Raw genomic sequence first — 13,645 nt, forward strand, 5'->3', positions numbered from 1 at the left:
AGAAGCAAGACCACATTCTTAGTTTGAAGGCGAAACCAATCTTTGTCCTGCCGTTTTGGGACGATAGCTCTCTTTTTAGTGTTCATTTTCATAGAAAGCCTGTGTCTCTTCAAGGTGTTAGAAATTAGGAGCTGAATAAGGGCAGTGGGGCTAGAAAGAAGGACTAAACAAAAGGACAGATGTGTGGAGGCAAAGTCTATGGGTCATCAAGAGAATGAGAAGACAGGCCACCAACTGAGAGACAATATTTGCAGAAGACATCTGATAAAAGACTGTTACCCAAAATATGAAAAGAACACTTAAAAGCCAAGAAAGCAAACAACCCAATTAAAAAATAGGCTAAAGCCCCAAGAGACACATCACTAAAAAAAAGAACACTGACAACACCAAATATATGTGGAGCCACAGAGACTCTCACTCATTGGTGGTGGGAATGCAAAATGGTATGGCATTGGAAGACAGCTTGGCAGTTTCTTACAAAACTGAACATTTTCATGATGCAGTGAGCATGCTCCTTGGTATTTTCCCAAAGGAGTTGAAAACTTACATCTACACAAAAACCTGCACATAGATGTTTACAGCCGAGTTATAAATAGTTGCCAAAACTCGAAAGCAACCAAGATGTCCTTCAGTAGGTGAGTGGATAAATGAACTGTGGTACATCCAGGCAATGGAATATTATTCAGCACTCAAAAGAAATGAGCTATGAAGCAGTGAAAAGACATGAAGAAAACTTAAATGCGTATTAATAAATGAAAGAAGCCGATCTGGAAAGGCTTCACACTGCGTGATTCAACTACATGGCAATGTGGGAAAGGTGAAACTGCGGAGACTGGAAAAAGGTTTGTGGTTGCCAGAGGTTTGGGGAAGGAGGGAATGAATAGGCAGAGCACAGAATACTTTTACAGCAGGGAAACTATGATACCATAAGGCTGGTTACAGGTCGTTATACATCGTAAAACCTACAGGTCATGACAAGTTGGCAGCTGATTGTCAAGATAGACTTCAAAGATGTGACTGCATTTGCTGGCCTTGCACCTGGGAGGGTGGTAACCCACCAAAAGTAAAAAAAACAGCTAACCAGACAAACAAAAAACGCTGTATATTTTGTAAATTTTAAAATGCTCTGCAGTTGGAAGGTCTTACATAGCTGTAAGACCTGGAACTGTAAAACCCACTGCTCTTGCCATGAGATGAAATTTCCCAGAAGAGCAGTTGCTTGTCCCACAATTTGTTTTGAAGGGTTTTCTGAGTCTCTTAGGGTGAAAACAATATTTGATAGAGGTGAAATAGAGGAGATGAACTGAATTATAACTTAATATGCATGATTTTAAGTTCACATTTTTTCTTTAAGATTTTATTTATTTATTTGAGAGAGTGCACAAGCTGGGTGGGGGAGAGGGAGAAGCAGGCTCCCTGCTGAGCAAGGAGCCCGATGCGGGGCTCGATCCCAGGACCCTGAGATCATGACCTGAGCTGAAGGCAGACACTTAACCAACTGAGCCACCCAGGTACCCCTTAAATTCACATCTTGAAACATGACCCATATCCTTTTATTTAACCAAGTGACAAAAGCAGACTTAGCATTTTTTTATGCTACTGTATATATATACACACCTTTTTTTTTTTTTTTTTCCAAATAGTGGATTTAGAACTTAAGGAGGAAGAGAGAGACAGCTAAAATAGCAAAATACACTCTGGTTTCCATTGTTAATATTCACTCCTTGTGTTTTTCCTCCTGGATTTCTTGATTAAGAGAAAAGCTATTTAGAATGTTGAAGAACCTTAGAAACCCAATTCTACCAGTAACACAAGATTGTGGTTAAGGTGACATACAGCACAGACAAGAATGGCTAATTATGTCAAATTATAGCTTTTAAAATGCCAGATGAGATCTCGTTTCAGTTTAAGTCCTGTTCAGGCCTCAGCTGGATTTCTAGTAGAAAACCCACTCTTTTGTATTAGGTTTGAACTTTTAACTGGGAAGGGAAGGAAATCGACCGTGCTGCCGAAGGACATGGATTCATGTTAGCTGTACGGCAGAAGGCGTCCAGGCCCCATCCCCTATTGTAAACACTGGTCAACACCAAGAGATAAGTGCAGAATTATTAGGTAAGAAGGGTGCGTTTTGTTCCTGTACCCCAGGGGTCTAGTTTTTCTCAAAAATCTGCCTACGGTGGGGTTGAGTGTTTTATAAATAGTTAATGTTTCAGTTAGTGTTGCCGTGAAATGAAATAACCCCAAAACTCAGTGCCTTAAAATCCCAACTATTTCTCAAAGTCTGTGGTACAACCGGGCCATTGCGATCTAGCCTGGGCCTGGCTGGAATGAACAGACCTCTGTCCTGTGCCTGCAGTTCCTTGGCTGGGAGCTGGCTAGCCTGTGATGGGGCCTTGGCTGGGCTGACTCGGTTTTGTTCGGTGGCATCCTGCAGCAGCTTAAGCTTTTTCTGATGCCAGCAGAAGGATTCCAAGAGAGGCGGTGAAAATGCAGGAGGTCTCTTGAGGCCTGAATTGGCATACGGTCATCTCTACTGCTTCTGTTGGCCAAAGCAAGTCACAGAGCCAGCCCGGTTCAAGGCGTAGGGCAAAAGGACTCCACGTCTTTCTCGATGGGAAGAGCTTTTAAGGGATGTGCAGATAGGGAGGGGTAGAGAATCGGGGTAACTTCCACCCTCCCCCAATTTTCCAAAAATGCTTTCCTTCCAAAATCAAACTGCCCAATATCAGGTAAGGCCTTTGCCTGCCTGCCTTATTATTTTTTTTATAGGCTGTTGGTTTTCCCAGCAAGAAGCATATCTATTCTCTTCACAATTTCTTCCACAAATTATATTTTTTCACAAATAACTTCAAGTGCTCGCATTCTTTCTCAGGAATCTTTTTTTTTAAACTATGATTATCAACATAAGCCCTCCACTTTCCATTGCCATCATTTTCATATTGCACAAATGCTCTCTAGAATATGATGAATCTTCGTTTGACATTCCTAAGCAGGCTTACGTTAATTTTAGTTCCCCATTGAATTTCAAACAGGAGCCTCCACACTGACATTAAAAAATATTAACATTTGCCGTGGCAGGGCAATGTGCTGAGGCGTGGATTGTGGCTCTGACTTGCCACATCTTTCCCCTTATTCTTTTTTTAGAAAGAGCAAAGCAGAGGGATTTGGCAGGGCAATTCAAGCTGCCACTCAGAGCAGCTCCAGAGACGGAAGGCTAGCCCAGACCGTATTGCGTCCTAACTGGCAGCAAATCCTTCAGTCAAGGTCTTCTGCAGAAAGGCAGCGTGAGCTGGGCCCCTCACCCTTCGTGATGTCTGTCCTGGGTGTTAGGGATAACTTCCCCGCCAGAAAACCACTGCTACTTTCAATTTTTCTGAATGTGTCTAAAAATGCTGCTCTTTAATCCATTCTTTTGCCCCAAATAACAGTTCTTCCCTTTGTTGTTTTCAATAATGCAGTCAGTGAAAAGAAGCCAACCTTCTGATAGAGGTGTGGTGGGATAAGTTTGTTCATAACCAGCTGCTGCTTCTGCTGCTTTTTTAAATTGAAGCTTTCGTGCTCTTTATGGACAAGGCAACGTGCAATAGGGCGAATTTCCTTCTGCAGCTCTTTCCACCCCTTCAGCCTTGCTTATTTTTATCATGTCCCATCACCATTATTACCCATTATATTTATATCTGCATTTAGCAGGCAGACTTGCTTCATGTCTATAAAGGTGTAATGAGCAATTTGGGTTAATGATTTTCTGCAGCTGCTCAAACAGTTGGTACTAACGTCATCGTTTACGCCTTCCAAAGACATCTGAATGAGGCATCAGATGTAGACCAAATTGGTTTTGCCTGTTGGAGGAAGTAGAAGCATGGGTGGGGGTGGTGTGTGTGTGTGTGTGTGTGTGGAATAACTGTTCATGCATCTTTCATTCCCCAATTCGATGGATACTAGCAGTGGAGTCTCTCTCATAAGAGAATCTTTGGCATTGGGAGAAAAAAAAAAATGATCCATGACAAACAAACATACTTGTGTTGCCATCTTGATTAAAGGATATTGCCTTAACAGAATTCAGAATTTTTACACAGTTGTGCAATTTATAGGTGAACTTTGAAAATACATAAAATCAATGACTTTTCATCCCTCTTTAGGGAATAAAGAAGCTGGCGCAGAGAAAAGAACATTGGATTGGAAATAGAATAACTAGGTTCAGTGTTTCTACTTGGCAAAATTTCAGCTGTGACCTTGAGTGATTAGTTTCACTTCTCTGGAACTCATTTCCCTTCTCTGTGAAACTGGGGATACTGAATTCCTCACAGAATGGTCTCGGGAAAAAGGGAGAGCAAGCACATAAATGTAGTATATGGCCTATGGCATAGACACTGGGTGTTACTAGTGTACACTTTTAGAGGGCTTTTTGTTCAATTAATGTGCCCAAATATATATCAGAAAGTTTCCCCCCCTACATAGAAGGGTGTTTGATCTCTCTTGGCTTTCTCGGCACATTACCTATCTGAAGGTCTCTCCTGCCAATGTCAGTTCACACTTCCAGTCTTCCGCTTTCTCAATTCCTGGCTCTTCTCAGTAGTATGGAAATGGTGTAATGGAGTGACTATTTTACATTGTGTTATTTTCATGCTTTAGGAATTCAGAACTTGACAGGAAAGTAATTTAAATTTGGCAGCCTGTGGGCTCATGTAGGGACAAAATTTTGAAAGAGAAACTTGTTTTGAATTTCCTCCCAGCCCTGTCTGCCTCTCTCAAATATACCTGTGACGAGTGTGGATTCCTTAATACTCGTTCTATATCAGCTCCCCTCCCTTTTATGATATTCCGTCTTCCTTGCACCATAACTCGATCTGTGTTCTCCCCAGTGGTGGAAACCATGCTCCATCTCTAACTGACATCTGTAGCCCAGAGCCAGGCGTATATTGAGCTTGTTAAATGAATAGACATGACCATGAGGAGATAGCCAATCTGGTCAGATAATTGGAGCTAAAGGGTTAATTAGCATAAATGATTTCATGGATTGTGTCTCCCAGACTTCAAATTTGCCTTCTGGCTGGCACCTTACAAAGTCATAATCTGTGGAAGTGGCAGATGGTGAGAGCTTTATAATCCTGGGGCAGGCCTTGAGGGTAGGGAAGGTGGGCAGATGTTTCTGGACATGTAACCTTGATATGATGTTCTCACAGTTTTGTTAGGGCTGGAGGCATACTCTTTTTTGGTTGAGATGGAAAATTTTGCCCCTTCCCCCCACCATCACCCCAAAAGTTGCTTGGAACACCTTGGTTCAGTTTTATGAGTGCTGTGAAACAGAACAACTCATATTGATTAAGCCCTAATTTTCGCAGACACTGGTAAAAGGCTTTGGCATATACTAATAATTTTCTTAAATCCTAATAAATGATTCTACCTCTAGGTACTATTTTAAATTTCACCTTTATGGATGGGGAAACCAATCTACAAAGAGATTATAATAAATTATTTATTTTTAAGTAGGCTTCATGCCCAATGTGGGGCTTGAACTCATGACCCTGAGATTAAGAGTCTCATGCTCTGCCAGCTGAGCCAGCCAGGTGCCCCAAGAAATTACGAAATTATATAAAGTTACAGGCAGTAAATGGAAGAACCAGGAATCAAACTCTGGATGTTTTGGCTCCACATTCTTTGTTGTTAACACCACAGGATAATGGATAAGAGCACAGAAAAGTCTGTATGTTTTTCACACAATGCTGAGATAGACATTTCCTGGAGACTTGGAGGGAGCAATGACATGATGATCAACAAATTGCTGTGGATCTTTCTGACACTGTGAGAAATATAGTTAGGCTGTGAGAATGGGGAGTGCTCAGGGATACTTCAGTGGAGAAAGGAGCTCAAAATTCCTAAGAGCAGTTCCCTAGGGGCAGTGCTTCTGTGTTCTGTATGACAAGAATGTTCGGATATACTTAAAACTGTCTTTGGAGTGCAGTACAGCTATTACAGATACGGAATTGAGAGGAGTTTTGCTATCAGGCAAACTGGTGATACCCTCATGAAAAAGAACAAGGCAAGGATGTCTCCTTGCATTAAAGACCCACTCTAGACCCCATGGAGGTAGGCTGAGGGAATGTTCTCAGGATCAAGAGTCCTTGCAAGAAGTAATTCTTGTTCTAACGTGGCTCACACATGAATGATCAACAGGGCTGCCAGGTTCCTTTCCATTGGCTATTGACTGTCCTCATTTACCTCCAAGACTTCTAGTTACTGTGGCTGCTATCAATCATCCCCAAACTCATTGGCTTAAAACAACTAATCATGAATTATCTCTTACATTGTCTTTGGGTTAGGAATTCTGGAGCAGCTCAGACGTTGTAGTATGGAGTTTCTAATAGGTTGCATTCTGACCATGGCCAGGATTGAGGTCATTTCACTTCTTCACTCAGGTCTGGCGTTGGGGTTGGGAAGAACAACAATTGGACGTGAGGCAGGGGCCTGTTAGGAGCAATTGTTACACGCTCAGGACTTTGGTGAGCCAGCTTTTAAACTTTTGGTCGCTTGAAATAGATCATAGTGGGAGCATTCACACCGTGGAAATCAATAAATACTATACAACGGGGCTTTTTCAGAATGCTGTTTTACCTGCTCACCACTGTGAACACTGGGGGCTCCTTGGCATATCTTTCTCTCTTGATGTGGTGGCTTCAGGGTCGCTGGACCTCTTTTCCATCAACTCTGGGCTCCCAAGGTGCAAGTCCTGAGAGAGGGAGGCAGGTGCAAAGGTGCAGCTTGTTATGACCCAGCCTTGGAAGTCTTGCAGCGCTGATTCCACTGTAGTGCCAGGACCTCCCAGATTCAGGAAGAGGGAACATAGACCCCATCTCGTGATGGAGGAGTGTTAATAGCACAGTGTAAGAACAGTGTGTAGATGGGAGGCCTTTGTGTAGTTATCCTTGGAAAAGACAACTCTCACAAAGACTTTTCTTTCTTTCTCTTTCCCTTTTTCTTTCTCTCTCTCTTTTTCTTTCTTTCCACGTACATGAGTGGGGGGGAAGGACAGAGGGAGAAAATCTTTTTTTTTTTTTTTTTAAGATTTTATTTATTTATTTGACAGAGAGAGAGACAGCTAGAGAGGGAACACAAGCAGGGGGAGTGGGAGAGGGAGAAACAGGCTTCCCGCCGAGCAGGGAGCCCGATGCGGGGCTTGATCCCAGCACCCTGGGATCATGATCCGAGCCGAAGGCAGACACCCAACGACTGAGCCACCCAGGCGCCCCAGAGAGAGAGAATCTTAAGCAGGCTCCCCATGGAGCTTAGGGTCCAATGCAGGGCTCGATTTCACAACACTGAAATCATGACCTGAGCTGAAATCAAGAGTTGGATGTTTCACCAACTGAGCCACCTAGGTGTCCCAAGATTTTTCTTTTTTAAAAAACTTTTTATGATCATAAAACTAATGTTCATTGTAATAAATTATATAAGAAAAAAGTAAAAAATCACCTGATATTCCTTCCACCTTCAGATAAGCAGAATTATTGTTTTGGTAACAGTCCATTTATAAGTTTCTTAAATCTTTTTATTTTTTTAGAGAGAGCAGGCATGTGCACACATGTGCAGGGGTGGAGAGCAGAGGGAGAGAGAAACTTAAGCAGACTCTGTGCTGAGCACAGAGCCTGAGGCCAGGCTTGATCCCAGGACCCTGGGATCATGACCTGAACGGTAGTCAAGAGTCAAAAGCTTAAATGACTGAGCTACCCAGGTGCCCAACAGTCCATTTATAAATCTCTGTATGCATACCTACATATATAATTTTGAAGGAATGGGTTTATATCATATACATCATTTTAGTTTTAAAATGTTCTCTTTGTTTTACCTTTCTCCTTTTCTCACTTATTTGTATCTTGTTTATCACACTTATAAAAAGTTTCTAATATATCATCTCCAGGTCAAATGATAACACTTCTACTTTCCTGAGGCTGCTGTAACAAATTATCACAAATGTCACAAACAACACAAATTTATTCACTCACAGCTACAGAGGTCAGAAGTTTGAAATCAGTATCACTGGGCTGAAACCAAGGTGTTAGCCAGGCTGCACTCCTTCTAAAGGCTCTCGGGGAGAATCTGTTCCCTGCGTCTTCCAGCTTCTGGTCTCTGGTTGCATTCATTGACTTGTGACTGCATCACCTCAGTCTCTGCCTTCATGGTCACATGGCTGCCTCCTCGTCTATAAATCTCCCTCTGCCTCTCTCTTACAAGGATACACGTGATTGCATTTAGGGCCCATCTGGATAATCCCGGATAATTTCCCCATCTCAAGATCCTTAACTATACCTGTAAAGACTTTTTTCCCCACATAAAGTAAGATGTATAGCTTCTGGCTATTAGGACCTGATATCTGTGGGTAGCTATCACTCATCTTAAAGCTCTAAGTTATTCTTTATATTGATTTAATAATATTCCACACAAATCACAATTAATTCATCTATTCCCCAACTAAAGGCCATCTATTGTCGAAAAATTCAAAACAACTTTTTAAATTATAACAACAAATGCTCATAGAAATTTACCCTTCACTTCTATACCCCTTTCAAAGATACAGCTACTTACGTATCCATTTATAATTTCCATGTATATATAAGTATGTATATATATTTTTTATGCAAAGCTGTGCATGTGTATGATAGTTTTATAATTTATTTTTACTAAATAATCTTGGAAATCTTTTCATATCTACACGTATAAATCATACAGATCTACCAGAACCTATTAATTAGTTTCCTATTAATGACTATTTAGGTGGTTTTTGTTTTTTTCCAATTCTAAACTTTGATGTAATGGATACTGTTACCCTTATAAATTTCTAGTATGGTGTTTTATAACTGACAAAGTGAACTAAATATTGAAGGTCCCTGCCTTTTATGAGCTTCTAGGTATAAAATATTGACATAAACAGAAAGTTTATGGAAAATAACTGAAGGAACACAAAAGCATCTGTGTTTTGTTTTTTCCTCTTTCATCCTCAGGAGTGAGTCCTGTGCTGGGCGTATTGAGAGACTGCTCATGGTGTGGGCCTCCTCCAGTCATTTTGACGTGCCCTTAGGAAATTGTACTGAAGGTGGAATCACGGTATTCCAGAGGCTAGGAAGGAAAATTTCTCCCAAAAGGCCAATGTAAATATACAGATTAGTATACCCTTCTCTTACAGGATATATGCATCTTTGTGTTTTTTCCCAATGGAATATTAAAATGATTTTTAAATTCATATGTATTCTAAACTTCAGGCAAAACAGAAAAGCAATGTCATGAATTAAGTAAATGATAGACCATTATGAGTGTCATAGTCTCAAAAGCAAACGTGTATGTGGAAACTATTCCATGGTTTGAATATAAAGATCGGTAAAAGCAAAAGGATAGTGATTTTTTTTTTTAATTTTTATTTTTTGGTGGTATGGGTCAGCTACTCTTGACTCATTTGTATCGTATATCTTCTATGGCTTATGACTTCTTCTTATTTTATTTTATTTATTTTTATTATGTTAATCACCATACATTACATCATTAGTTTTTGATGTAGTGTTCCATGATTCATTGTTTGCGTATAACACCCAGTGCTCCATTCAGCGTGCCCTCTTTAATACCCATCACCAGACTAACCCATCCCTCAACCCACCTCCCCTCTAGAACCCTCAGTTTGTTTCTCAGAGTCCGTAGTCTCTCATGCTTTGTCTCCCCCTCCAGTCTCTCCCATTATGACTTCTTTTTAAATAACTTAGAGAAAACATGGGAAAAGTAATGGATTCTAAGCCATAAGTCTTTGAGATTAGTTTGGTTGCTTGATTTATTTTTTAAATTTTTAAAGGATTTAAATGAATACAGATGTTCCAAAGACATGCTATAGTCTACACCTCTAAAACCAAAAACCTTTGCCAGAAAAATAGCTGTTGAAATATGCAAAAAGCATGTGAATATGTAAATATAAGACAACAAGCCTAAATAATTATTTTTGAAATTATTTTTAAGTTATTTTTCTGCACTGGCCCTTTCTCAGTGTTTTCGGAACCGTGACATGTCTATTCTTTAGTCTGGCTTTTGTGTTTGGAATGTTCATCTTGATCTCAGACTTACATCTCCACGTAGAGTTTGGTTAGACGTTTCTCCCTAGCTGCTGCTTCAGACTTGAACTGTTTGTGAACACGTCGGGGCCATTTCCTGGTGGAGTGAGGTCTTGGGACCTGTGGGTTGGCCAGGAACCAGGTTCAAAGGATGCTATTTCCTCCTCCTCACTCAAGTTAGAGTGGTTTTTATGTTCGTGTTTTGGCTGCTTGCCTCTAGCTTTGTCCAAGGAGCTTAGATTTCTATTTTTGTTCAATATGTGACCTACATTCTCTAGAGAGTTAAGATCCTCTTTGTTTTTGAAGAATGGTTACAACATCCTTTGGAAAGCACTCCTTCCCTGCCCCATCACCTTTGATATTTGAAGTGTTTCCCATGTTCAGTGTGTGACTCTGGCTAAAGTTAGTAGCAACACAACTGTACATCTGTGACATCTCTGTTCCACTTCCTCTCTCTTCTCTATGTGGGTGGCCCCTTGAAACTGTGCTTAGTCATTGGTTTCCTTCTGTTCAGAACATCCCTTTTTGCTAACAGTCTACAAAAGCTGCAAAATGCATATTGGACATTATTTACAATTAACATGGTGAGTACCCTTACTATTACTTACAACTCAAATTCTGCCCAGAGTGTTAATACAGTCATTCAATAAAAATTTACTGAGTAAATAGTTCGTGCCAAGCTTGCACTGTAGGAGGTCTTGAAAATGGGAAGAGGAATAAGATAAAGTCCCAGTTTTTGAGGATTTCAGTTTGGTGTGAGGTGACAAATAACCAAAGAGACAATAACAGCACAAGATGCCTTGAATAAGACCTTGTCCTTGCCCTTGAGGAGTGCAGCTTAGTGGAGCGAGAAGCAATGGTGCCTGGAACATAATAAACAATCAACATCTTTTTTTTTCCCTAATTAATGGGGAATAATGTGGTGCTATATGCAAGCTGTTATGGTGTGTGTAGTAGACATGGTTCCTTCCTGTCTTTATCATTTTCCCATTTTCTGGAACTCCTCTGGGAAATTGTTATCCTTTCTTAGTCCATTGGGTCTGTGTGGGATGGTGCCTACCACAGCTTCAGTACTAAACTAAACAGTGTATTCCATACCCCTGGCTATGCCATGAGCATATGACTCCAGCCAGGCCAATGAGAGTAAGTCCTAAGACTTTTTTTGAGATTTTAGAGAAATATTTACTTTTCTGTTAAAGCATCTGGGAGGAGGAATCAGACCTAAAGTTCCCTAAATCCGTCTTTGCACATAGAAAAAGCTCCTAAGAATGGACCAACACTGTGGACAGGAGAAAGGGGAGACGGAAATATCATGCTTGCCTCCCAACCACCTCATTTGAGCCCTTGACTTAAGCTAGTTCTCTTCTTGTACCTAATAGTCCTGGGAGTCTCCCAGTTCATCATTTTCCTTGAGCCAGGTTGTATATGTGTTCTGTTTCTTGCTAGTAAAACAAAACAAAACAAAACAAAACCAAAAAAAGAGACCTGCTTGACTTCTATAGGAACCCAAAGTTGAACTTGTCTAATTCTGCTTGGGAGAAGCCTTCACAGAAGGAGATCTTCAGCTAGCAGTCAGAGGATGAATAGAAGGAGGCCAGCTAGATAGGGAAAGGAAGGGGGTTTCCCAGCAGAGGAATCTGTATGAGCAGAGAACAGAAGTGAGAAAAATAATGCTGTGTTGTTTCTGATCTGTGAAGCAGAAGAGGTTGTTACTTTTCCAGTACCTTATGTCTGAGGTCTTTCTTCCATTAACAAAACTTTTTTTTTTTAATAAAAGAATGGAGATATGCTACATCTTATGACAACAAGCAAGTAGATCTTTTTTTTTTTTAAAAAAAGATTTTATTTATTTATTTGAGAGAGAGACCGAGATAGCAACAGAGATAGCGAGAGAGAGCAGGAGCGGGGAGGAGAGGGAGAAGCAGGCTCCCCACTGAGCAGTGAACCGAATGCGGGACTCGATCCCAGGACCCTGGGATCATGACCGGAGCCAAAGGCAGACGCTTAACCAACTGAGCCACCCAGGTGCCCCAGGCAAGGAAATCTTTAGAGGGCACAAGTAGGTTTGGCATGTGGGTGTGTGAGTTAAGATACTTAAGCTATGAATAACTGAAAACGACAAATATTAGCTTAAAACAAGAGAACATTTAGTGTACTCTTAACAACCCGTTGGAATGCAGTGGTTTCAGGACTGGAAATAATGTCCAATAATGTCATCTAGGACTCATTCTCTTTTCATCCTCCCCCTCTGCCATTCTCACCATGTTAGCTCTGGAACTCAAGTGTTTTGCCTCATGGTTAACAGATGGCTGCTATGGTTCCAGACATCTCATTATGCCCATATTACCAAAATAGGGAACATGGAAGGAAGCAAAAGAGCTGTCTTCATTTGCATCTCTCTCTCTCTTTTTTTTAATTAAAGATTTTTATTTATTTGTCAGAGAGAGAGAGAGAGCACAAGCAGGGGGAGCAGCAGAGGGAGAGGGAGAAGCAGGCTCCTCACTGAGCAAGGAGCCCGATGTGGGACTTGATCCCAGGACCCTGGGATCATGACCTGAGCCGAAGGCAGACACTTAACGACTGAGCCACCCAGGCGTCCCAATCTCTCTCTCTCTTTTTTAAATCATGGAGGATAACAAACACCTCCATCCAGTAGATTTTTCCTTATAGATCATTGGTCAAGAGTTTAAGGGAAATGGGATTGCTGTGATGGCTTAGACCAGTCCATTCACATGGTGGAGCTGAGTGTATTGCCAAAATGAAATAAAGGGTTTGATACCTAAAGAACAGTTGCTATGAAGATTGACAGGGTCTGTTACAAGGGCTGCCCTCAATGAGGTGTCAATGTAAATATATCCCCTCTGTCGGATATAACCTATTTTTCTCAGGGAGCTGCTTCTCACAGTATTTTACAGGACAGTTTTAAAACCATTATTCTTGGCAAAGCCCATTTGAATCTGGCTTAAATTTTGAAAAGTATTCTTTTTACTGGTAACTTGAGCATCTATTTTAGGGGATACACTAGTAGAAAACAGCATCAATAATAAGGCATAGAGTTAATGGTGAGTAATGACATTGTATATCTGTTTATTGGCTTTTTTTTTTATCAAGATGCGTTTTATAAATTTGTCTCATTTCATTTGTACAACCACATCTAAGTAGTAGCTATTTTTCAGTTTACCAATGAAAAAATCAAAATACAGAAAGTTTAAAATACTTTATAAAGCTATATGTAAGTTAGGGAAAGAGCCTGGTCTAGAAAAAGCTGCTTATTCTAGTGCCGCTTCTGTGATTTCCTAAAGGCTTCAGAGGCCAGATCTATTCTTTGCTCTGTTTATCCAACAACCTTCTTTCAGTGGGTTTAAGGTAGTGAACATATATATGGAACTGCAAAAACATTTCTTCACCTCAGAGTCAGTGATGATTTTAACATCTTGAGGGTAATGAATAGACATCGTTACGTCATTTTGATGATGCTTTGGCTTTGATGAGGGACTCATTTACCTTCTAGAGCCCCTGCTTCTCAGAGACACCTTGTGTGCTCATTTGTGGTAGAATTT

This window comes from Halichoerus grypus, chromosome 1 (genome assembly GCF_964656455.1).
Source record: "Halichoerus grypus chromosome 1, mHalGry1.hap1.1, whole genome shotgun sequence".
Classification (NCBI taxonomy): Eukaryota; Metazoa; Chordata; class Mammalia; order Carnivora; family Phocidae; genus Halichoerus; species Halichoerus grypus.